Source organism: Triticum urartu, chromosome 1A (genome assembly GCF_056163025.1).
Source record: "Triticum urartu cultivar PI428250 chromosome 1A, HENAU_Tu73, whole genome shotgun sequence".
In the NCBI taxonomy this organism is placed as follows: Eukaryota; Viridiplantae; Streptophyta; class Magnoliopsida; order Poales; family Poaceae; genus Triticum; species Triticum urartu.
Genome location: NC_141873.1, coordinates 531,653,265 through 531,678,158, shown reverse-complemented (window position 1 = coordinate 531,678,158; position 24,894 = coordinate 531,653,265). Strand labels below are relative to the sequence as shown.

At 41.3% G+C, this 24,894-nt stretch overlaps 2 pseudogenes; one reads left to right on the top strand and one right to left on the bottom strand.

Moving 5' to 3' along the window:
- Positions 1–24,894, top strand: part of LOC125533056 (NADH dehydrogenase [ubiquinone] iron-sulfur protein 7, mitochondrial-like) — a 78,679-nt pseudogene that overhangs the window by 48,872 nt on the left and 4,913 nt on the right.
- On the bottom strand, positions 13,478–14,068 carry LOC147992286 (uncharacterized; annotated as a pseudogene).

The following is a 24,894-nucleotide window of genomic DNA, read 5'->3' as shown; positions in this document are numbered from 1 at the left end:
GTTTAGTCATGTTTCATTTTCGTCACACAAGAATGCTCTCATCATGCACAACCCTGATGACAAGCCAAGCAATTGTTTCATACTTTAGTAATCTCAAACCTATAAACTTTCACGCAATATATGAGCGCGAGCCATGAACATAGCACTATGGGTGGAATAGAATATAATGAGGGGGGTTATGTGGAGAAGACAAAAAAGGAGAAGGTCTCACATCAACGAGGCTAATCAATGGGCTATGGAGATGCCCACCGATTGATGTTAACTCAAGGAGTAGGGATTGCCATGCAACGGATGCACTAGAGCTATAAATGTACGAAAGCTCAACAAAAGAAACTAGTGGGTGTGCATCCAACTTGCTTGCTCACGAAGACCTAGGGCACTTGAGGAGGCCCATTGTTGGAATATACAAGCCAAGTTCTGTAATGAAAAATTCCCACTAGTATATGAAATGATAACATGAGAGACTCTCTACTATGAAGATCATGGTGCTACTTTGAAGCACAAGTGTGGTAAAAGGATAGTAACATTGTCCCTTCTCTCTTTTTCTCTCATTTTTTTGGGCCTTCTATTTTTTTATGGCCTTTCTTTTTTTGGGGGGGGCTTCTCTTTTTTTATGGCCTTTCTCTTTTTTATACCTCACTTGGGACAATGCTCTAATAATGATGATCATCACACTTCTATTTATTTACAACTCAATGATTACAACTCGATACTAGAACAAAGATGACTCTATATGAATGCCTCCGGCGGTGTACCGGGATATGCAATGAACCAAGAGTGACATGTATGAAAGAATTATGAATGGTGGCTTTGCCACAAATACTATGTCAACTACATGATCATGCTAAGCAATATGACAATGATGAATGTGTCATGATGAACAGAATGATGGAAAGTTGCATGGCAATATATCTCGGAATGGCTATGGAAATGCCATAATAGGTAGGTATGGTGGCTGTTTTGAGGAAGATATAAGGAGGTTTATGTGTGAAAGAGTGTATCATATCATGGGGTTTGGATGCACCGGAGAAGTTTGCGCCAACTCTCAATGTGAGAAAGGGCAATGCACAGTACCGAAGAGGCTAGCAAGGATGGAAGGGTGAGAGTGTGTATAATCCATGGACTCAACATTAGTCATAAAGAACTCACATACTTATTGCAAAAATCTATAAGTCATCAAAAACCTCGGCACTACATGCATGCTCCTAGGGGGATAGATTGGTAGGAAAAGACCATCGCTCGTCCCCGACCGCCACTCATAAGGAAGACAATCAAATAACACCTCATGCTTCAAATTTGTTGCATAATGTTTACCATACGTGCATGCTACGGGACTTGCAAACTTCAACACAAGTACTTCTCAATTTCACAACTACTAAACTAGCATGAATTTGATATTATTACCTCCATATCTCAAAACAATCATCAAGCATCAAACTTTTCTTAGTATTCAACACACTCATACGAAAGTTTTATTATTAATCTTGCAAACCAAGCATATTAGGATTTTAAGAAAATTACCATGCTATTAAGACTCTCAAAATAATCTTAAGTGAAGCATGAGAGATCAGTAGTTTCTATAAAACAAATCCACCACCGTGCTCTAAATGATATAAGTGAAGCACTAGAGCAAAACTATAAAGCTCAAAAGATATAAGTGTAGCACATAGAGTATTCTATCAAATTCCAAATCATGTATGGCTCTCTCAAAAGGTGTGTACAGAAAGGATGATTTTGGTAAACTAATAAACAAAGACTCAAATCATAAAAGACGCTCCAAGCAAAACACATATCATGTGGTGAATAAAAATATAGCTCCAAGTAAAGTTACCGATAGAAGTAGACGAAAGACGGGATGCCTTCCGGGGCATCCCCAAGCTTTGGCTTTTAGGTGTCCTTAGATTATCTTGGGGGTTCCATGGGAATCCCCAAGCTTAGGCTTTTGCCACTTCTTGTTCCATAACCCATCAAATCTTTACCCAAAACTTGAAAACTTCACAACACAAAACTTAAAGTAGAAAATCTCGTGAGCTCCGATCCATTAGCGAAAGAAACAAAATACCACTTCAAGGTACTGTAATGAACTCATTATTTATTTATATTGGTGTTATACCTACTGTATTACAACTTCTCTATGGATTATAAACTATTTTACTAGCCATAGATTCATCAAAATAAGCAAACAACACACGAAAAACAGAATCTGTCAAAAACAGAACCGTCTGTAGTAATCTGTAGATAGCGCAAGATCTGGAACCCCAAAAATTCTAAAATAAATTGCTGGACGTGAGGAATTTATCTATTAATCATCTGCAAAAATAATTAACTAAATATCACTTTCCAAATAAAAATTACAGCAGTTCTCGTGAGCGCTAAAGTTTCTGTTTTTTACAGCAAGTTCAACAAGACTTTCCCCAAGTCTTCCCAACGGTTCTACTTGGCAAAAAAACTAATTAAACACAAAAAACACAACCAAACAGAGGCTAAATAATTTATTTATTACTAAAAAGGAGCAAAAAGTAAGGAATAAAATTGGGTTGCCTCCCAACAAGCGCTATCGTTTAACGCCCCTAGCTAGGCATAACAAGCAAGAATAGATCTAGGTATTGCCATCTTTGGTAGGCAATCCATAAGTGGCTCTCATGATATATTAATATGGTAATTTTATTTTCTTTCTAGGGAAGTGTTTCATGCCCTTTTTTAATGGAAATTGAAATCTAATATTCCCTTCCTTCATATCAATAATTGCACCAACCGTTCAAAGGAAAGGTCTACCAAGAATAATAAGGCAAGAAGGATTGCAATCTATATCAAGAACGATAAAATCTACGAGCACATAATTCCTATTAGCAACAATAAGAACATCATTATTTCTTCCCATAGGTTTCTTAATAGTGAAGTCCGCAAGATGCAAGTTTAGAGAACAATCATCAAAATCACAGAAATCTAGCAAATCATACAAAGTTTTGGGAATAGTAGAGACACTAGCACCCAAATCACACAAAGCATAAAACTCATAATTTTTAATTTTAATTTTAATAGTAGGTTCCCACTCATCATAAAGTTTTCTAGGGATAGAAACTTCCAATTCAAGTTTTTCTTCATAAGATTGCATCAAGGCATCAACGATATGTTTAGTGAACGCTTTATTTTGACTATAAGCGTGAGGAGACTTTAGCACGGATTGCAACAAGGAAATACAATCAATCAAGGAGCAATTTTCATAGTTAAATTCCGTAAAATCCATAATAGTGGGTTTAGCAACATCTAGGGTTTTAATTTCTTCAATCCCACTTTTATCAAACTTGGCATCAAGATCAACAAATTCCGAATTCTTAGAACGCCTTCTAGGTAAAGGTGGATTATATTCGGTCCCATCATTATCAAGATTCATATTGCAAAACAAGGATTTAATAGGGGATACATCAATAACTTTTATATCTTCATCATTATTTTCATAGGAATCCGGTTTAGCGGCCATCTTATTGACTAAGGTAGCTTGCATATCCAAAATTTCAGCAGTTAATTTTTCAAGATGGGCAATTTGGGATCTTATACCATCAAATTATTTAGACATATCATCGAGCTATTTATTCATATAATTCATGAAACTTTTTTGTTCCTTAAGCTCATTTCTAAAGAAATTATTATGCTCAAATTGCAAAACCATAAACTTCCTGACATTGTTTTCGATCTCCTCTAACCTTTTAAGGTGAAGATCACCAAATCTAGGTAGAGCCATCGCGACAAACAAGAAATCCAACACACGAGCAAACAAAAAGCAAACGGGCAAAAGAGGCAAATAGAGAGAGAGAGGGCGAAGGGTGAAGTGGGGGAGAGGAAAACGAGAGGCAAAAGGCAAATAATGTAATGCAGGAGATAGGGATTGTGATGGATACTTGGTATATTGACTTTTGCGCAGACTCCCCGGCAACGCCGCCAGAAATTCTTCTTGCTACCTCTTGAGCACTGCGTTGGATTTCCCCGAAGAGGAAGGGATGATCCAGCAAAGTAGCATAAGTATTTCCCTCAGCTTTTGAGAACCAAGGTATCAATCCAGTAGGAGGCTAAGCTTGAGTCCCTTGTACCTACACAAAAACAATAGCTCAACGCAACCAACGCGCTTAGGGGTTGTCAATCCCTTCACGGTCACTTACGAAAGTGAGATCTGATAGAGATGATATATAATATTTTTGGTATTTTTGGTATAGAGATGCAAAGTAAAAGGTAAAAGCAAAGTAAAAGCAAAGCAATAATAAAGTGATGGAGATTGATATGATGAGAAAGAGACCCGGGGGCCATAGGTTTCACTAGTGGCTTCTATCAAGAGCATAAGTATTCTACGGTGGGTGAACAAATTACTGTTGAGCAATTGACAGAATTGAGCATAGTTATGAGAATATCTAGGTATGATCATGTATATAGGCATCACGTCCGAGACAAGTAGACCAAAACGATTCTGCATCTACTACTATTACTCCACTCATCGACCGCTATCCAGCATGCCTCTAGAGTATTAAGTTAAAAACAGAGTAACGCCTTAAGCAAGATGACATGATGTAGAGGGATAGTTTCATGCTATATGATAAAAAAAACCATCTTGTTATCCTCGATGGCAACAATACAATGCGTGCCTTGCTGCCCCTTCTGTCACTGGGAAAGGACACCGCAAGATTGAACCCAAAGCTAAGCACTTCTCCCATGGCAAGAAAACCCAATCTAGTAGGCCAAACCAAACTGATAATTCGAAGAGACTTGCAAAGATAACTAATCATACATAAAAGAATTCAGAGAAGATTCAAATATTATTCATAGATAGACTTGATCATAAACCCACAATTCATCGTTCTCAACAAACACACCGCAAAAAGAAGATTACATTGAATAGATCTCCACGAGAGAGGGGGACAACATTGTATTGATATCCAAAAAGTGAGAAGAAGCCATCTAGCTACTAGCTATCGACCCGTAGGTCTGAAGTAAACTACTCACACTTCACCGGAGGGGCTTGGATGATGATGTAGAAGCCCTCCGTGATCGATGCCCCCTCCGGCGGAGCTCCGGAACAGGCCCCAAGATGGGATCTTGTGGATACAGAAAGTTGTGGCGGTGGAATTAGGTTTTTGGCTCCGTCCCCGATCGTTTGGGGTTACGTGGATATATATATATATATATAGGAGGAAGAAGTACGTCGGTGGAGCTTCGAGGGGCCCACGAGGCAGGGGGCGCGCCCTAGGGGGGCGCGCCCTCCACCCTCGTGACCACCTTGTGGCTTTCTTGACGGAGGATCCAAGTCTCCTAGATCTTATCTGATGAGAAAATCACATTTCCGAAGGTTTCATTCCGTTTGGACTCCGTTTGATATTCCTTTTCTTTGAAACCCTAAAATAGGCAAAAAACAATAATTCTGGGCTGGGCCTCCGGTTAATAGGTTAGTCCCAAAATTAATATAAAAGTGGAAAATAAAGCTCAATAATGTTTAAAACAGTAGATAATATAGCATGGAGCAATCAAAAATTATAGATACGTTGGAGACGTATCATGCTTCATGAAAAAGCACAGTTTTGTTCCACGAAAAGTGAAAAAGACAGATGTCCACCAAGAAGCATATTTATGCTTCCCGAAAAGTGAAAAGCACAGGTGTGCTTCACGGTAAAGCATAGCAGTGCTTCTGTGTGAAGCACACATGTGCTTTTTCGAAAAGTGAAAACCACATGTGTGTTGGGGAACGTAGTAATTTCAAAATTTTCCTACGCACACGCAAGATCATGGTGATGCATAGCAACGAGAGGGGAGAGTGTGATCTACGTACCCTTGTTGACCGACAGCGGAAGCGTTAGCACAACGCGGTTGATGTAGTCGTACGTCTTCACGGTCTGACCGATCAAGCACCGAAACTACGGCACCTCCGAGTTTTAGCACACGTTCAGCTCGATGACGATCCCCGGACTTCGATCCAGCAAAGTGTCGGGGTAGAGTTCCGTCAGCACGACGGCGTGGTGACGATCTTGATGTACTACCGTCGTAGGGCTTCGCCTAAGCACCGCTACAATATTGTCGAGGATTATGGTGGAAGGGGGCACCGCACACGGCTAAGAATATGATCACGTGGATCAACTTGTGTGTCTAGGGGTGCTCCCTGCCCCCGTATATAAAGGAGCAAGGGGAGGAGGCCGGCCGGCCCCTATTGGCGCGCCAGGAGGAGTCCTCCTCCTAGTAGGAGGGGGAAGGAAGTGGGGAGGGAGAAGGAAAGGGGGGCGCCGCCCCCCTCTCCTAGTCCAATTTAGACCAGGGGGAGGAGGCGCGCGTCCACCCTGGCTGCCCCTCTCTCTCTCCACTAAGGCCCATATGGCCCATTACTTCTCCCGGTAGGGTTCCGTTAACCCTCCGGCTCTCCGGTTTTCTCCGAAATCACCCGGAACACTTCTGGTGTTCGAATATAGCCGTCTAATATATCAATCTTTATGTCTCGACCATTTCGAGACTCCTCGTTATGTCCGTGATCACATCCGGGACTCCGAACTAACTTCGGTACATCAAAACTCATAAACTCATAATATAATTGTCATCGAAACCTTAAGCGTGCGGACCCTACGGGTTCGAGAACAATGTAGACATGACCGAGACACGTCTCCAGTCAATAACCAATAGCGGAACCTGGATGCTCATATTGGCTCCTACATATTCTACGAAGATCTTTATCGGTCAGACCGCATAACAACATACGTTGTTCCCTTTGTCATCGGTATTTTTAGTTGCCCGAGATTCGATCATCGGTATCTCAATACCTAGTTCAATCTCGTTACCGGCAAGTCTCTTTACTCGTTTCGTAATACATCATCTCGCAACTAACTCATTAGTTGAAATGCTTGCAAGGCTTATGTGATGTGCATTACCGAGAGGGCCCAGAGATACCTCTCCGACAATCGGAGTGACAAATCCTAATCTCGAAATACGCCAACCCAACATGTACCTTTGGAGACACCTGTAGAGCTCCTTTATAATCACCCAGTTACGTTGTGACGTTTGGTAGCACACAAAGTGTTCCTCCGGCAAACAGGAGTTGCATAATCTCATAGTCATAGGAATATGTATAAGTCATGAAGAAAGCAATAGCAACATACTAAACGATCGGGTGCTAAGCTAATGGAATGGGTCATGTCAATCACATCATTCTCCTAATAATGTGATCCCGTTAATCAAATGACAACACATGTCTATGGTTAGGAAACATAACCATCTTTGATTAATGAGCTAGTCAAGTAGAGGCATACTAGTGATGTTTGGTTTGTCTATGTATTCACACAAGTATTATGTTTCCGGATAATACAATTCTAGCATGAATAATAAACATTTATCATGATATAAGGAAATAAAATAATAACATTATTATTTCCTCTAGGGCATATTTCCTTCAATGTGTGCTTCACAATTAAACATAGCTATGCTTTCGCGTGAGGCACACATGTGCTTCCGGAAAAGTGAAAAGCACAAGTGTGCTTTCCAAAAAAATGAAAAAAACACAATTATGCTTCACAGTTTTTTTAACTTTTTTCTCTTTTTTGTTTCAAGTTTTTTAATATTATTTTGGTTTTTTCTATTTTCTATTTTTCCTTTTTCAAGTTTTTCGTGAAAAAACTCATCCAGACCTATTAATATGGGATCTAGTTTCGCAGATCTCGACGAGAGAAACCCAAGGGTGAAAACGGTACGTAATTTGAACGCATAGTTCAAAAAAGTAAAATATAAATAAAACAAATATGTGAAAAAAGTCAAAACTCCTGGGTTGTGACAAGTGTCCACATGTGGCACTTGTCAGACCTTTGCCTTCTAAGTGCTCCCTCGCAACACTTGGGCACGAGGGCTTCTCCTTTTTTCTGCGGGTAACAGGGCTTCTCCTTGGCCCATCCATTCTTGGATCGTTCACTTCACGTAAAGACCCGTTAGAAAAGTAGCAGTGACATTTTCTCAAAAGGATGAAAAGTAGCCCTGACATATTTGATGGTGGATTCTATATGCCACCCACAGCACCCGCATATGGGCCGTTCCAGTTCACGACAACAAGTGTTGTGCGTTGTTCGTTGCTTTTTTGTTTGTTGTTTCTTTTCTGGTTCTCTTCAGGATTTTTTTGGTTTTTTATGTTTTTATTTCTGTTTTAAATTTCTTATTAGTTTTATTTTTATTGATACATGATGAACATATTTTCATATGTAGAGAATGTTTTTTAATACAAGTGAACTTTTTTGTAATACACGTTGAACCTTTTATAAATATACAGTGACAATTTTAGTAATATACAATGGAACATTTTATTGATATACAATGAATATTTTTATAATATACAATGCATATTTTTAATACATGGTGAACGTTGTATAAATTTTATTATACACTAAAATTTATTTAATACACCAAAAAAATTTCTAATATATGGTGAACTTTTTAAATATACAATGAATATAATTTTAATATACACTTAACTTTTTTAAACTCATATTGAAAAAATATAAATATATTGTTACATATTTACGTCCGTAAAACACCAGTCGGTTTGTGTGTGGGGGGGGGGGGAGGGGGGCATCTGACTAGAAAAACAAAGAGAAAAAAACAACATACAACTTTTGCGTCGGAGTGGGCACGCCGTTTGCATTGCATGCACGCGTGACCTCTGTTGTTTGACGCCCACGAACGTCATACAAGAGGTCTCATATTTGTCCTCGACACAATGCCCCATGCTCCAATCCTCACCAATTCATCAAACATGAAACACAATTTTCAAATCTATGAGGGTGGACAACGTAACAGTATTTGATCAACAGCCCCATACCTTGTTCCATCTTCTCCTACTAAAAACATAGGATTTATGTGTCTAATTCTCAAGCAGATGCATATCTAATCCAAAAGTTTCTTGCACAGCAAAACAATAGAGTAGAATTCACATCATGATATATATAAAGGCAAAGAACATCTGAATTTATATGGTTCCTACAATGATTTCCATTCACATGGACAGTGTTGGAAATATCAGCAATTTACCAAATGATTTTATTAGCCGACATATTAGATAAAGCATGACTAATATAACAGTGACAAAACAAGCCATGCGATTTGACAAAGAGAAGGTAAACATCATCTTCATATATGAACTGTAACTGAACATATCTAGAGCAGACAGTATAGCAAGTTGCATATATGAAGAAGAGTCTAACATATCTAGAGCAAATAGTAGAACAGGGAACTGTAGCAGGACCTCTAACAAAGAGGAGAAGAACACGTACGGGGCAGCAGCAGTAGAAGCGCTGGACTTGGGGTCGGTGTCCTCGCCTGCCATGTCGTCGAGGAGGTCGTGGACGTCGGGGAAGAAGTCATCATTGGGGAAGTAGTCGTCGGAGTCCGTGATGAAGAAGCCAGTAGTCGCGCGGAGAGCTCTCCAAAAACCTTATCACCCTTCTCCCGTACAGGACTCAAAAGGTGCGGTTCCGGAGGCCTACTGTCCCGACCTGCGGTGCACACCGCAAGACGGGATGGGGAAGAACGTAGCAGCAGCGCAGTGCTCGGAACTTTGTGGCGAGAGGAAGAGGAGCTTCTCACGCGAAGAGGCAGCGGCGGGAGGTGAAGCAACGAAGGGAGACGAAGAGAACAGGCAGCGGCCGAAGAAACGTTTCAACTCCCACGTGACCTTTCGTATACCCGTCGTGTGTGGCAAAAATTTAGACATCGGCTCGGCTCATTCTCGCAAGGCGCGGCGCGTCGAGGCGAGGCGAGGCGAGGCATGGCGTGGCGAGGCGGGCAGCGGAGGAGGAGCGCGCGTGGATGTCTCTCCTATTCTCATGCTCATACATGTGGGGAAAGAACCTTCCTTATAAAGAGGTCCAACTCCCTCTAAACTAGCAATGTGGGACTAAACTTTTGTTCCACCTCTTGCCTTGCACGAATGGGCTGCGTGGGCCTCTAGGATTTATTAGGAATTTCTGAAACTAGTATTGGGCTAGGCCCAAAATAGACAAAATTCCAGAAATCCCCCACCAGATCCCAGAGGCACACAAAATTTGCCTTTGGTTCCAAAACACTGTTTTATATACCGGTACTGCAGTGGAGACTGTTAAGTTGAACTTCCACCTAGAACACTATGCTACACTAGTAAGCAACTTGAACAGTGGACTGGGCCTTAAACTGCAAGTTTTCTGCGAATCTAGCTTCACATAAAGCCTTGACCGATACGTGGCTACCGTGGGTCTTCCCTACGGGTGGAGCTTATGCGTCATACTCCGAGACCTTTCATGAGTTTACTAGAGAGAACCCTACTCTCATAGATTGCGACGTTTGACAATCAGACTCATATAGGTGTGTTTTTCAAAAGATGTTCTGCAGGACGACATCTCTGCTTCAATGAGCCACTTAGAACACATTAAGATATACATCAACCTGCCATGCAGATTAGGAGAATATTGCATCTTTATGGAGTGGTATTGTTGATAGTAAGGATACTCTCCTCTCAGTTGACCAACAGCTTGTCTTCCACATCTAATTCACGGGATCTCCGATCACAAAGAATAGGTTACCACTGTGAACAACTCATATTGTGGGTCTCATACCCATCTCCCTCGATGCATTATCTATCACATTACGTGATAGACCCTTAGTAAAAGGATCTGCCAGATTCTTAGTCGTTTGAATATAATCCAATGCAATAACTCCGGAGTTTCTCACTTTCCTGACAGACTTTAACCTTCTCTGAACGTGCCTTGATGACTTCATGTTATCCTTTGATATGCTCACTTTCGTGATCACAGTTTGATTGTCGCAGTTCATAAGGATACCCGGTACAGGTTTCTCAACAACCGGCAAGTCATTCAAGAGCTGGCGAAGCCAATCTGCTTTGACCGTAGCTGTATCTAGTGATGTGAGTTCTGCTTCCATTGTTGACCTCGTTAAGATGGTCTGCTTGCAAGACTTCCAAGAAACAGCGCCACCTCCATGAGTGAATACATATCCACTCATGGCCTTTATCTCATAAGCATCTGAGATCCAGTTTGAGTCACTATACCCTTCAAGCACCTTTGGGTGCCCGGTGTAGTGAATTCCATAATTCGCAGTGCCTTTCAAATAATGCAAAACTCTTTCTAGAGCTTTCCAATGCACATCTCCTGGTTTTGAGACAAACCGACTCAGTTTGCTAACAGCAAAAGAGATGTCAGGTCTTGTAGCACTGGCTAAGTACATAAGCAAGCCAATGATCTGAGAATATTTCAATTAATCTCTAGCAATTCTTCGATTCTTTTGAAGTAACACACTCGCATCATATGGTGTTGGAGAGGGCTTGAAGTCACTGTAGCCAAAGCGACTCAAGATCTTTTCCACATAGTGAGATTGAAGCAATGTAATCCCACCATCATCGTCTCACAACAACTTGATGTTCAGAATGACATCAGCCACTCCTAAATCCTTCATCTCAAAGCAACAAGATAGGAAATCCTTGACCTCCTTAATAACATTCAGATTTGTTCCGAAAATCAGTATGTCATCAACATACAAGCAAAGGATAACTCCCTCGCCCCCACCATGGCGATAGTACACACATTTGTCAGCTTCGTTTACAACAAAGCCTGCAGCTATTAAAGTTCTCTCAAACTTCTCATGCCACTGTTTGGGTGCTTGCTTAAGTCCATACAAAGACTTCAGCAACTTGCATACTTTCCCTTCCTGACCATCTATTACAAACCCATCCGGTTGTTCCATATAAATTTCCTCGTCCAACTCTCCATTTAGGAAAGCAGTCTTAACATCCATTTGATGAACGAGAAGATCATGCGAGGCAGCTAGTGAAAGTAGAACTCGAATAGTGGTCAGTCGAGCCACAGGTGAGTAAGTATCAAAGAAGTCTTCACCTTCCTTTCGGGTATAACCCTTAGCCATGAGCCGAGCCTTATACTTTTCAATAGTACCATCAGGCCTAAGCTTCTTCTTGAATAACCATTTGCATCCTATAGGTTTGCGCCCATAAGGACGATCAGTTATCTCCCAAGTTTCATTCGCTAAGATGGAATCCATCTCGCTACGAACCGCTTCCTTCCAGTAGTCAGCATCTTCAGATGCATAAGCCTCTGAAATAGAACTGGGAGTGTCATCTATGAGATACACAAGAAAATCATCACCAAAGGACTTTGCATTCCTCTGTCTCTTGCTCCTAGTAGGAACTTTATTGTTTTCCTCCACAGGACTTTCAAAGTGTTCTATCGAAATGGTAGGTTTGGTAATTGTAACTGGTTCCTGATTCGATGAACTAGGCATCTCCTGATTAGATGAGGTAGCCATATCCTTCATGGGAAAGATATCTTCAAAGAAAGTCGCATCATTCGACTCCATGATCGTACCGACATGCATGTCAGGTACCTCAGATTTTACAACCAAGAATCTATATCCAATGCTATGAAAAGCATATCCCAGAAAAACACAATCCACAGTCTTTGGTCCAAGCTTCCGCTTCTTTGAAATTGGAACATTGACTTTCGCCAAACAACCCCATGTTCGCAGATAAGAGAGTTTTAACCTTTTCTTCTCCCATTCCTCGAATGGAATTATCTCTTTGTTCTTTGTGGGGACTCGGTTTAGGACATGACATGCTGTCAATATCGCCTCCCCTCACCATGCCTTGGAGAGACCCGATGTGTCTAACATGGCGTTAACCAAATCAGTTAGAGTACGATTCTTTCTTTCGGCCACCCCATTTGACTGAGGTGAGTAGGGAGGCATCCTCGCATGGATTATACCATGTTCCGCACAAAAAGCATCAAATTCATTGGAAAAATACTCTCCACCACGGTCGGACCTAAGCCTCTTGATTTTTTGATCAAGTTGGTTTTCCACTTCAGCTTTATAGATCTTGAAAAAGTTCAAAGCCTCGTCCTTAGACTTCAGAAGATACACACGGCAGTATCTAGTGGAGTCATCGATTAATGTCATAAAATATTTCTTTCCACCTTTTGTCAAAACATCATTCATTTCACATAGATCTGAATGTATTTCCGCGGTCGTGTGAGACTTACGAGGTTGCTTAGCTTGCACACACACTTGACACTTAGATCCCTTGACAGTGGTGAAACTAGGGATTAAGTTCAACTTCGCTAGTCGCGACATGCAACCAAAGTTAACATGACAAGACGTGAATGCCACACATTTGATTCACTATTGTTGCAAATATGATTAACAACTTTATTGCAAACGTCTGATAAGGATAAACGAAACAGGCCTCCTGACTCATAACCTTTACCAACAAAGGTTCCATACTTGGATATTACAAATTTATTCGACTCAAAGATAAGCTTGTAGCCATCTCTACACAGAAGACATCTGCTAACAAGATTTTTATTGACGGAGGGGACATAATGCACGTTCTTCAGCCGCACAATCTTCCCCGAAGTAAACTTCAAATCGACCGTGCCAACACCACGAACAGAAGCACCTGAACTGTTGCCCATCACCACGGTTGAAGTCCCTGTGGTCCAGCATCCTTCATATCAATGTCTCCAATGACAACATTAGCGGTCTTGCCGCCTTTCCCAGGATGACACTTGTCATAGAGATTAGGTCAACTAGGAGCCCAATGATCAGGATCCCCACACACATGGCAGACACCTTTCTTCTTGTCATTCTTCTTCTTAAAGTTCTTGTGCTGGACTGCCTTGTTCTTCCCATCAAACTTTGCTTTACCATCAAACTTGCCCTTGTTCTTGAACTTGTGGGGCTGGAAGTTCTGCTTCTGTACCACATTGGCACTAGATCCTCCCTCAATACCTCGAGCACGTGTGTCCTTTGCTCTCACCTTTTCTTCCACATCAAGAGTGCCAATGAGATCCAGGACGGAAAACTCCTGCCTCTTATGTTTCAGCAAGGTAGCAAAGTTCCTCCATGAAGGAGGAAGCTTAGTGATGATACCTCCGGCAACAAACTTGTCCGGTAGCATACAACCGAAGTGCTCAAGTTCTCTAGCAAATGACTGTATCTCATGAGCTTGCTCAACCACAGAGCGCTCTTCAGTCATCCTGTAATCATAGAATTGCTCCATGATGTACAGCTCAGTGCCAGCATCCGAGACCCCAAACTTGGCCTCGAGTGCATCCCACATATCTTTTCCATTATCAATTGACACATAAGCATCAACTATGTTCTCACTAAGAACACTCAAGAGAGCAGCCTTAAACAGAGTATCCATTTTCTGAAAGGCTTGTGCCTGTTGAGCATCAAGCTCTCCTTCAGGTTTGCCAAGAGTGGCGTCATAGCAACTCATGGTTTGAAACCATAAGACTGCTCTCACGCGCCACCTCTTATAGTGGATACCCTCAAACATAGGAGGTCTCATGGAAGCAGCAAAACCACTCGGGGTAAATTTCCTATAGTAAGGTTTTTGGATTTTTGGAAATATCAGCAATTTACCAAATGATTTTATTAGCAGAAATACTAGATAAAGCATGACTAATATAACAGTGACAAAACAAGCCATGCGATTTGACAAAGAGAAGGTAAACAACATCTTCATATATGAACTGTAACTAAACATATCAAGAGTAGACAGTATAGCAAGTTGCATATATGAAGAAGAGTCTAACATATCTAGAGCAAATAGTACGTAGAACAGGGAACTGTAGCAGGACCTCTAACAAAAAGGAGAAGAACACGTACGGGACAGCAGCAGCAGAAGCGCTGGACTTGGGGTCGGTATCCTCGCCTGCCATGTCATCGAGGAGGTCGTGGACGTCGGGGAAGAAGTCGTCGTCGGGGAAGTAGTCATCGGAGTCCATGATGAAGAAGCCAGTAGTCGCGCGGAGCGCTCCCCAAAAACCTTATCACCCTTCTCCCGTACAGGACTCAAAAGGTGCGGTTCCGGAGGCCTACTGTCCCGACCTGCGGTGCACGTCGCAAGACGGAATGGGGAAGAACGTAGCAGCAGCGCAGTGGTCGGAACTTTGTGGTGAGAGGAAGAGGAGCTTCTGTTGTCTCTCTGGAGAGGAGTGACCTCTCTTATATAGGCACAGGAGAAGGACGCGAAGAGGCAGCGGCGGGAGGTGAAGCAACGAAGGGAGTGCTACCTCTTGAGCACTGTGTTGGATTTCCCCGAAGAGGAGAGGATGATGCAGCAAAGTAGCGTAAGTATTTCCCTCAGTTTTTGAGAACCAAGGTATCAATCCAGTAGGAGGCTACGCGCGAGTCCCTCGTACCTACACAAAGACAATAGCTCAACGCAACCAACGCGCTTAGGGGTTGTCAATCCCTTCACGGTCACTTATGAAAGTGAGATCTGATAGAGATGATAAATAATATTTTTGGTATAGAGATGCAAAGTAAAAAAGTAAAAGCAAAGTAAAAGCAATGCAATAATAAAGTGATGGAGATTGATATGATGAGAAAGAGACCCGGGGGCCATAGGTTTCACTAGTGGCTTCTCTCAAGAGCATAAGTATTCTACGGTGGGTGAACAAATTACTGTTGAGCAATTGACAGAATTGAGCATAGTTATGAGAATATCTAGGTATGATCATGTATATAGGCATCACGTCCGAGACAAGTAGACCGACTCCTGCCTTCATCTACTACTATTACTCCACTCATCGACTGCTATCCAGCATGCATCTAGAGTGTTAAGTTAAAAACAGAGTAACGCCTTAAGCAAGATGACATGATGTAGAGGGATAGTTTCATGCAATATGATAAAAAACCATCTTGTTATCCTCGATGGAAACGATACAATACGTGCCTTGCTGCCCCTTCTGTCACTGGGAAAGGACACCGCAAGATCGAACCCAAAGCTAAGCACTTCTCCCATGGCAAGAAAAACCAATCTAGTAGGCCAGACCAAACTGATAATTCGAAGAGACTTGCAAAGATAACCAATCATACATAAAAGAATTCAGAGAAGATTCAAATATTATTCATAGATAGACTTAATCATAAACCCACAATTCATCGGTCTCAACAAACACACCGCAAAAAGAAGATTACATCGAATAGATCTCCACAAGAGAGGGGGAGAACATTGTATTGAGATCCAAAAATAGAGAAGAAGCCATCTAGCTACTAACTATGGACCCATAGGTCTGAAGTAAACTATTCACACTTCATCGGAGGGGCTTGGATGATGATGTAGAAGCCCTCCGTGATCGATGCCCCTTCCGGCGGAGCTCCGGAACATGCCCCAAGATGGGATCTCGTGGATATAGAAAGTTGTGGCGGTGGAATTAGGTTTTTGGCTCCGTCCCCGATCGTTTGGGTGTACGTAGGTATGTATAGGAGGAAGAAGTACGTCGGTGGAGCTTCGAGGGGCCCACAAGGTAGGGGGTGCGCCCTCCACCCTCGTGGCCGCCTCGTGGCTTTCTTGAAGGAGGGTCCAAGTCTCCTGGATCTTATCTGATGAGAAAATGAAAATAACAAAAATTTAGACATCGGATCGGCTCATTCCCGCAACCCGCGGCGCGTCGTGACGAGGCGAGGCGAGGCGTGGCGTGGCGTGGAGAGGCGAGCGGCGGAGGAGGAGCGCGCGTGGATGTCTCTCTTGTTCTCATGCTCATACATGTGGTGAAAGAACCTCCCTTGTAAAGAGGTCCAACTCCCTCTAAGCTAGAAATGTGGGACTAAACTTTTGTTCCACCTCTTGCCTTGCACGGATGGGCTGCGTGGGCCTCTAGGATTTATTAGGAATTTCTGAAACTGCTATTGGGCTAGGCCCAAAATAGAAAAAAAATTCCAGCAAACAGTACATACAAATATATATTGACATGGTAGCATTCAACAAAATCTTGATTACCTGAATTATGGTATTTGGCAAAATAGTAAGTACAGTTTATAGGGCGCAATGGATACAATGTAATGGATATTTTGTTGGATGCTACAATGAAGAAGAAGAAGAAAAAGTTAACCACTGTACAAACCGAGAAGAAAGGCATAACTAAGAGACCAACAGAATATGAGCTACTGATAATATGACTTGGTCGGTAGCTCATACTGATGCTACTAACCAGTCTCTCAAGCATGCATAAGAAGGTACATAGCATGTATATGACCAACAAGTTATAGTTACAATGATTCTCTCTCTTGAGAATAGTTATAATTCCAGACCTATTGAGGTAACATAAACTAGTGCTAAAATCAAACTACGAAGGTGCTTCACCAAAATCAAAATCATCCAATAAACAAATGACTAGTTATATTTATTTTATCTGCCTTTATTCTAGATACTGTGATGGCACAAAAGTTATGTGATTATCGACTTAGACTGTGATTATCTACTGGGACTGTGCTATCCTTGGAGCGATGCCCGAGGAGCCCAGCACTGCTCCTACTATCAACACATCAAGGAAGGGCCTCGTAAAGAGCTGTCCATTGAGATGAATGACTGCGGACACAGTGCACGTGCAGCCGGCCAACATCCAGACGAAGTCTGCGCCAGCAACATGGCGGTGGGGGAGGGCTGCATGAGATCCCCGCCCAACGAGTACTATTAGGCAGTCCTCCAAGTTATAGATGACAAGCATCGGAGGAGCGCCATCATGATGAGAGGAGGCAATCCATCGGCCTCAATGCTAGCCTCGGTGCCTCAAGCTCTCACGACGACGCAATCTTTGCTACTTGCCATGGCCAGTCGAGCATGCACACCTCTGGTGCAGCAGACAATTGGCGTAGCTGTTGATGTGATTTGCTATGCTTCTTAGTGTATTATATCTATTTGTTGAGTTCCATTGCTATTTATATAAAATGAGATATCAAACAATACATAGAGTACCAACCAAAGACATGCTGATACGTCTCCAACGTATCTATAATTTTTGACTGTTCCATGCTATTATATTATCAACCTTGGATGTTTTATATGCATTTATATGCTATTTTATATGATTTTTGGGACTAACCTATTAACCCAGAGCCCAGTGCCAGTTTCTGTTTTTTCCTTGTTTTAGAATATTGCAGAAAAGGAAAATCAAATGGAGTCCAGTTGACCTGAAACTTCACGGGACTTATTTTTGGATCAGAAGAAGCCCAGAAGACTTGGAGTGCACGTCAGGGGGGCACGCCCACCCCCCTGGGCGCGCCCTCCACCCTCGTGGGGCCCTCGTGGCCCCCCTGATGTACTTCTTCTGCATATATATCTCCATATACCCTAAAAACATCCGGGAGCACAATAGATCGGGAGTTCCGCCGCCAGAAGCCTCCGTAGCCACCGAAAACCAATCTAGACCCTTTCCGGCACCCTGCCGGAGGGGGGAATCCCTCTCCGGTGGCCATCTTCATCATCCCGGTGCTCTCCATGACGAGGAGGGAGTAGTTCTCCCTCGGGGCTGAGGGTATGTACTAGTAGCAATGTGTTTGATCTCTCTCTCTCTCGTGTTCTTGAGGTGGTACAATCTTGATGTATCGCGAGCTTTGCTATTATATTTGGATCCTATGATGTTTCTTCCCCCCTCTACTCTCTTGTAATGGATTGAGTTTCCCCTTTGAAGTTATCTTATCGGATTGAGTCTTTAAAGATTTGAGAACACTTGATGTATGTCTTGCCGTGCGTATCTGTGGTGACAATGGGATATCACGTGATTCACTTGATGTATGTTTTGGTGATCAACTTGCGGGTTCGCCCATGAACCTATGCATAGGGGTTGGCACCCGTTTTCGTCGTGATTCTCCGGTAGAAACTTTGGGGCACTCTTTGAGGTTCTATGTGTTGGTTGAATAGATGAATCTGAGATTGTGTGATGCATATCGTATAATCATACCCACGGATACTTGAGGTGACATTGGAGTATCTAGGTGACATTAGGTTTTTGGTTGATTTGTGTCTTAAGGTGTTATTCTAGTACAAACTCTAGGGCTGTTTGTGACACTTATAGGAATAGCCCAACGGATTGATTGGAAAGAATAACTTTGAGGTGGTTTCGTACCCTACCATAATCTCTTCGTTCATTCTCCGCTATTAGTTACTTTGGAGTGACTATTTGTTGCATGTTGAGGGATAGTTATGTGATCCAATTATGCTATTATTGTTGAGAGAACTTGCACTAGTGAAAGTATGAACCCTAGGCCTTATTTCCTATCATTGCAATACCGTTTGTGCTCACTTTTATCATTAGTTACCTTGCTGTTTTTATATTTTCAGATTACAAAAACCTTTATCTACCATCCATATACCACTTGTATCACCATCTCTTCGCCGAACTAGTGCACCTATACAATTTACCATTGTATTGGGTGTGTTGGGGACACAAGAGACTCTTTGTTATTTGGTTGCAGGGTTGCTTGAGAGAGACCATCTTCATCCTACGCCTCCTACGAATTGATAAACCTTAGGTCATCCACTTGAGGGAAATTTGCTACTGTCCTACAAACCTCTGCACTTGGAGGCCCAACAACGTCTACAAGAAGAAGGTTGTGTAGTAGACATCAAGCTCTTTTCTGGTGCCGTTGCCGGGGACGTGAGTGCTTGAAGGTATATCTTTAGATCTTGCAATCGAATCTTTTTGTTTCTTGTTTTATCACTAGTTTAGTTCATAAAAGAAAATTTAAAAAAATGGAATTAAGTTTGCCTCATACGCTTTATCTTTTTAATATCTATCGTGAGAATAAGGATTCCGATAATTGTTCCAAAGTGTTAGAAGAAGAATGCATTAAAATGTTTGGCACTAAATCTTTGAATGATGAGCATGATTGCAATGTTGTTAGTATGAATTCCTTGAATATCCATGATGCTAATGATATGCAAAGCCATAAGGTTGGGGAAGCTATGTTTGATGAAGATGATATTTGTTGTCCCCCAAGTTTTGATGAGCAAATTTATTATGATGAAAGCATGCCTCCTATTTATGATGATTATATTGATGAAAGTGGATTTGGAGAGGTCATGACTTTATTTTGTGATGAATCCACTATTTCGAAGAGGTTCCAATTGATTATGAGAACAAAGTTGCTATCTATGATGATTATTGTGATGACTTGTATGCTATAAAGAATAATGATATCCATGAAAATTGTCATCATGATTTTAGTTTTCAATTGGATTATGCCTCACATGATAATTATTTTGTTGAATTTGCTCCCACTATTATTCATGAGAAGAAATTTTGCTTATGTGGAGAGTAGTAAATTTTCTATGCTTGTAGATCATGAAAAGAATGCTTTAGGTGCTGGTTATATTGTTGAATTAATTCATTATGCTACTGAAAATTATTATGAGGGAGGAATATATGCTTGTAGGAATTGCAATAATATCAAGTTTCCTCTCTATGTGCTTAAAGTTTTGAAGTTATGCTTGTTTTACCTTCCTATGCAAGTTGATTATTGTTCCCATAAGTTGTTTGCTCACAAAATCCCTATGAATAGGAAGTGGGTTAGACTTAAATGTTCTAGTCATATTCTTCATGATGCTCTTTTTATGTTTCAATTCTTATCCTTTATGTGAGCATCATTGAAATCATCATGCCTGGCTAGGTGCGTTAAACGATAGCGCTTGTTGGGAGGCAACCCAACTTTATTTTTGTTCCTTGATTTTTGTTCCTGTTTAGTAATAAATAATTCATCTAGCCTCTGTTTAGATGTGGTTTTATGCTTTTAATTAGTGCTTGTGCCAAGTAGAACCTTTGGGAAGACTTGGGGAAAGTCTTTGTGATCATGCTGTAAAAAACAGAAACTTTAGCGCTCACGAGAATTGCTGCCATTTTTATTTGGAGAGTTCTATTTAGTTAATTATTTTTGAAGATGATTAATAGATAAAATACTCAGGCCCAGAAATTTATTTGAGAATTTTATGAGTTCCAGAAGTATACGTTTGATCCAGATTACTACATACTGTTCTCTTTTTGACAGATTCTGTTTTTCGTGTGTTGTTTGCTTATTTTGATGAACCTATGGCTAGTAAAAGAGTTTGTAAACCATAGAGAAGTTGGAATACAGTAGGTTTAACACCAATATAAATAAAGAATGAGTTTATTACAGTACCTTGAAGTGGTGATTTATTTTCTTTCGCTAACGGAGCTTACGAGTTTTCTGTTAAGTTTTGTGTTGTGAAGTTTTCAAGTTTTGGGTAAAGATTCGATGGACTATGGAATAAGGAGTGGAAAGAGCCTAAGCTTGGGGATGCCCAAGGCACCCCAAGGTAATATTCAAGGACAACCAAGAGCCTAATCATGGGGATGCCCCGGAAGGCATCCCCTCTTTCGTCTTCGTTCATCGGTAACTTTACTTGGAGCTATATTTTTATTTACCACATGATATGTGTTTTGCTTGGAGCGTTATTTTCCTTTGTTTTGCTTGCTGTTTGAATAAAATAACAAGATCTGAAATTCTTAAATGTTAGAGAGTCTTCATATAGTTGCATAATTATTCGACTACTCATTGATCTTCACTTATATCTTTTGGAGTAGTTTGTCATTTGCTCTAGTGCTTCACTTATATATTTTAGAGCATGGTGGTAGTTTTATTTTATAGAAATAGATGAACTCTCATGCATCACTTATATTATTTTTAGAGTCCTAAACAGCGTGGTAATTTGCTTTGGTTATGAAACTAGTCCTAATATGATGGGCATCCAAGAGGGATATAATAAAAACTTTCATATGGAGTGAATTGAATACTAAGAGAAGCTTGATACTTGATGATTGTTTTGAGATATGGAGATAGTGAACATTAGAGTCATGCTAGTTGAGTAGTTGTGAATTTGAGAAATACTTGTGTTAAAGTTTGTGATTCCCGTAGCATGCACGTATGGTGAACCGTTATGTGAGGAAGTCGGAGCATGATTTATTTATTGATTGTCTTCCTTATGAGTGGCGGTCGGGGACGAGCGATGGTCTTTTCCTACCAATATATCCCCCTAGGAGCATGTGTGTAATACTTTGTTTCGATAACTAATAGATTTTTGCAATAAGTATGTGAGTTCTTTGTGACTAATGTTGAGTCCATGGATTATACGCACTCACCCTTCCACCATTGCTAGCCTCTCTAGTAACGCGCAACTTTCGCCTATATCATAAAACCCACCATATACCTTCCTCAAAACAGCCACCGTACCTACCTATTATGGCATTTCCATAGCCATTCCGAGATATATTGCCATGCAACTCTCCACAGTTCCGTTTATTATGACACGCTTCATCATTGTCATATTGCTTTGCATGATCATGTAGTTGACATCCTATTTGTGGCAAAGCCACCGTTCATAATTCTTTCATACATGTCACTCATGAGTCATTGCACATCCCGGTACACCTCCGGAGGCATTCATATAGAGTCATATTTTGTCCTAAGAATCGAGTTGTAATTCATGAGTTGTAAGTAAATAAAAGTGTGATGATCATCATTATTAGAGCATTGTCCCAGTGAGGAAAGGATGATGGAGACTATGATTCCCCCATAAGTCCGGATGAGACTCCGGACGAAAAATAAAAAAAGAAACAAAAAGAGGCCATAAAAATAGAAGGCCCAAATAAAAAAATAAAAAATAAAAAAATGAGAGAAAAAGAGAGAAGGGGCAATGCTACTATCCTTTTACCACACTTGTGCTTCAAAGTAGCACCATGATCTTCATGATAGAGAGTCTCCTATGTTGTCACTTTCATATACTAGTGGGAATCTTTCATTATAGAACTTGGCTTGTATATTCCAATGATGGGCTTCCTCAAAATGCCCTAGGTCTTCGTGAGCAAGCAAGTTGAATGCACACCCACTTAGTTTCTTTTGTTGAGCTTTCATACATTTATAGCTCTAGTGCATCCGTTGCATGGCAATCCCTACTCACTCACATTGATATCTATTGATGGGCATCTCCATAGCCCATTGATACGCCTAGTTGATGTGAGACTATCTTCTCCCTTTTTGTCTTCTCCACAACCACCATTCTATTCCACCTATAGTGCTATGTCCATGGTTCACGCTCATATATTGCGTGAAGATTGAAAAAGTTTGAGAACACCAAAAGTATGAAACAATTGCTTGGTTTGTCATCGAGGTTGTGCATGATTTAAATATTTAGTGTGGTGAAGATGGAGCATAGCCAGACTATATGATTTTGTAGGGATAGCTTTCTTTGGCCATGTTATTTTGAGAAGACATGATTACTTGGTTAGTATGCTTGAAGTATTATTATTTTTATGTCAATATTAAACTTTTGTCTTGAATCTTATGGATCTGAATATTCTTGCCACAATAAAGAATTACATGGATAAATATGTTAGGTAGCATTCCACATCAAAAATTCTGTTTTTATCATTTACCTACTCGAGGACGAGCAGGAATTAAGCTTGGGGATGCTGATACGTCTCCAACGTATCTATAATTTTTTACCGTTCCATGCTATTATATTATCAACCTTGGATGTTTTATATGCTATTTTATATGATTTTTGGGACTAAACTGTTAACCCAGAGCCCAGTGACAGTTTCTGTTTTTTCCTTGTTTTAGAATATCGCAGAAAAGGAAAATCAAACGGAGTCCAATTGACCTGAAACTTCACGGAACTTATTTTTGGATCAGAAGAAGCCCAGAAGACTTGGAGTGCACGTCAGAGGATCAACGAGGAAGCCACGAGGCAGGGGGGCGCGCCCACCCCCTGGGCGCGCCCTCCACCCTCGTGGGCCCCTCGTGGCCCCCCTGACGTACTTCTTCTGCCTATATATCTCCATATACCCTAAAAACATCCGGGAGCACAATAGATCGGGAGTTCCGCCGCCAGAAGCCCCCGTAGCCACCGAAAACCAATCTAGACCCGTTCCGGCACCCTGCCGGAGGGGGGAATCCCTCTCCGGTGGCCATCTTCATCATCCCGGTGCTCTTCATGACGAGGAGGGAGTAGTTCTCCCTCGGGGCTGAGGGTATGTACCAGTAGCTATGTGTTTGATCTCTCTCTCGTGTTCTTGAGGTGGTACGATCTTGATGTATCGCGAGCTTTGCTATTATATTTGGATCCTATGATGTTTCTTCCCCCCTCTAGTCTCTTGTAATGGATTGAGTTTCCCCTTTGAAGTTATCTTATCGGATTGAGTCTTTAAAGATTTGAGAACACTTGATGTATGTCTTGCCGTGCGTATCTGTGGTGACAATGGGATATCACGTGATTCACTTGATGTATGTTTTGGTGATCAACTTGCGGGTTCCGCCCATGAACCTATGCATAGGGGTTGGCACATGTTTTCGTCGTGATTCTCCGGTAGAAACTTTGGGGCACTCTTTGAGGTTCTATGTGTTGGTTGAATAGATGAATCTGAGATCGTGTGATGCATATCGTATAATCATACCCACGGATACTTGAGGTTACATTGGAGTATCTAGGTGACATTAGGGTTTTGGTTGATTTGTGTCTTAAGGTGTTATTCTAGTACGAACTCTAGGGCTGTTTGTGACACTTATAGGAATAGCCCAACGGATTGATTGGAAAGAATAACTTTGAGGTGGTTTCGTACCCTACCATAATCTCTTCGTTCGTTCTCCGCTATTAGTGACTTTGGAGTGACTATTTGTTGCATGTTGAGGGATAGTTATGTGATCCAATTATGCTATTATTGTTGAGAGAACTTGCACTAGTGAAAGTATGAACCCTAGGCCTTATTTCCTATCATTGCAATACCGTTTGTGCTCACTTTTATCATTAGTTACCTTGCTGTTTTTTATATTTTTAGATTACAAAAACCTTTATCTACCATCCATATACCACTTGTATCACCATCTCTTCACCGAACTAGTGCACCTATACAATTTACCATTGTATTGGGTGTTTGGGGACACAAGGGACTCTTTGTTATTTGGTTGCAGGGTTGCTTGAGAGAGACCATCTTCATCCTACGCCTCCTACGGATTGATAAATTTTAGGTCATCCACTTGAGGGAAATTTGCTACTGTCCTACAAACCTCTGCACTTGGAGGCCC